The sequence below is a fragment of the Acanthisitta chloris genome, unplaced genomic scaffold (assembly GCF_000695815.1).
Source record: "Acanthisitta chloris isolate BGI_N310 unplaced genomic scaffold, ASM69581v1 scaffold446, whole genome shotgun sequence".
In the NCBI taxonomy this organism is placed as follows: Eukaryota; Metazoa; Chordata; class Aves; order Passeriformes; family Acanthisittidae; genus Acanthisitta; species Acanthisitta chloris.
In genome coordinates, this window is record NW_008677419.1 from 39,741 (window position 1) to 42,106 (window position 2,366).

At 45.6% G+C, this 2,366-nt stretch overlaps 1 protein-coding gene across 1 annotated transcript in view; it reads right to left on the reverse strand.

Moving 5' to 3' along the window:
- Window positions 1–2,366, reverse strand: part of TIAM1 (T-cell lymphoma invasion and metastasis 1) — a gene marked incomplete at its 3' end in the record, with an annotated part of 89,089 nt that overhangs the window by 39,732 nt on the left and 46,991 nt on the right.

Below are 2,366 nucleotides of genomic sequence, written 5' to 3' on the forward strand. Positions count from 1 at the left end.
GTCATCAGCTTTAAGAGATGAGAGATGGGCAACTGGCAACAGTCTGGAAATGGTCATCTCACAAATACACATTTATCCTTTCACAGGCAATGTATGTGACCCTACATGGATAAACTGTTTTATTTCCACAGTTGTGACAGTGGCAGGATGTCATACACAATTTGCAGCAGCAGCGTGGCTGTCCCACAGCAGTGCCAGTGCTTTTGCTGCCACGCAGTAAAGCAGAGCATGGAACTCATCCAGATGAGAAACACCTCAGTCAAGAGTGAGTGTGTGTGTGTGTGTGTGTGTGTGTGCAGTTTGTATATACACATGTATAGTAGGAATGTACAGTTTCCATCTGGCTGAATTCCACAGGGGCTCCACACAAACACGTGTACTGGCATTGCATGGGAGGAAGGGCAGGAGTGGGTGGAAGTGACAGCGATTGCATAAGCTGGCCTTCCTGCCAAAAAGATTATTATCAAACTGTGCATGGACTCTGAAACACAGGTGGGAAGAGATGGGTGAGGTGCCGTCTTAATTGCAACCTGAGTGAAAGCATTTCACCTCACTGTCTTTGACACCACGTCTGCTAAATGGAGATAACAGCACTAAGTCCGAATTGCCAGGATTAATGAGCAGTTGCTTGTGAAGTACCCTGAAAATTCAAGGTGATTTACAAATATTATTGTTGCTATAACTAGAATACTAGCAACAGCAGCAGGTGATGTCTCTAGTGATTTTCATAATCTCATCCATTTGCAAAATGAGGAACTCTCTAGTTCTTCTGAAGGAATTAAAGCACATGGAATTTGGACGTATGTTTTTAAAATAGGCAAGAAGGATGAGAAGGCTTGAACAAAGATGCACAGAAAAAGCAAGTAATCGTCAGAATGCAGAGTCCCTCTGTGCCCTGGACGTTGGCTATGGTGCTGGCTCCTGCCACTGCTCCTAGCACCTGTTGAAGTGAGGGGCTGAGCCCCAAGCACTGCCCAACTGACTGAGAACCACTCTCAAAGGCAGCTCTGCTCACACAAAGCCCTATGCAGGTGCACAGACTGGAGACTGTGTGGCCACACAATTGATTTAGCTTCTTTTCAAACAAAACCAGTAGCAAGAACCCTTAAGCAACCCTGTTAAATAGAACCTGCGCTGAAACTTTAAAGCTTGGATCCTTGTGCTGCCAGAGCCTGTGGAAGTGCTGTAGCTTTATCTCTGGACTGGGACAGGGATGGGCTTGGACAGTGCTCAGAGCAACCTGGTCTAGTGGAAGATGTCCCTGCCCATGGCACAGGGATGGAACTAGATGATCTTTAAGGTCCCTTCCCACCCAAACCATTCCAGGATTGAATGATTTCAGCACAGGCTTATCACTGTATGAACACACAGTACTGTTTCTAAGAGACACATAGACTACAGAAATTCTTCTGCCATTTAGGGGTAAAATAAATTTTGCCAATTTCTTTCTATGAGAGAAAAAACAGCTTTTGGGGTTCTTTTAGCAGTCACTCCCTGCAGGGTCAGAGCCACTGGGCAGTTACATCCCACACCTCACTCCCTCACTGATCTCATTTCACAGGACATGACAGTGCATTTCATGGTCTTTCCCATTTATCTCTTAAAAAAAAAAAAGAGGAAAACAAGAAATAAACAGGAAATGCCACAATGCCCCCAACTCTTGCAGTGCTTTCAGACACAGCATAATTATCAAACCTGGGCCCATGGCTGGGCTGGTTAATATTTCTTTCTTAGGCCTTCAATAATCAGGTCACAGTCAGTCCCACTTCTTTGTAGCACAGCTCAATATTCAAATGGCCTGCAGCTGTATAATAAGCAGTTTGGGGATTCAGACTTATTCTAGTCATTAAAACAGAATATTTAGATAAACAGTAAAAAGATGCAGATTGGCTTCCTGCAGGGTAGGTTGCACAGATATCTTTGAAATACATCTCAGAACTGTAATTGCCAGACCAAAGGGCAAACTTGCAAGGCTGGAGGTCTGTAACCCGAAATACTTGAAAGCTAAGAAGTATGAATACCTCTACCTAAAGATTAGAGATTTTGCTGAAATGATGCAGGGAAGACTTCCTCTGCTTTGTGTTTCATGCACAGATCTGTATGGTATGTCAGATTCCAGCTCCCATTGTTCATGGGACATCCTTGAGGGCTGGGTATCCACTTGGCCCAGGCTCCCTCAGCATCAGGAATGTTGGGGTGAGGCAGGAACCCACTTTGTGTGCCCCGGGCAGGTGAGAAAAGAGGCCAAGCAGCCTCTCTGGCCACAGACCTCATGATGACTCCCACCCACAGCAATGCTCCTGGCTGTGTCTCTGCTCTCATGCTTGATGGAAGAGGTGGTGGACAAGGTGGAAAGAGGGAGAAGG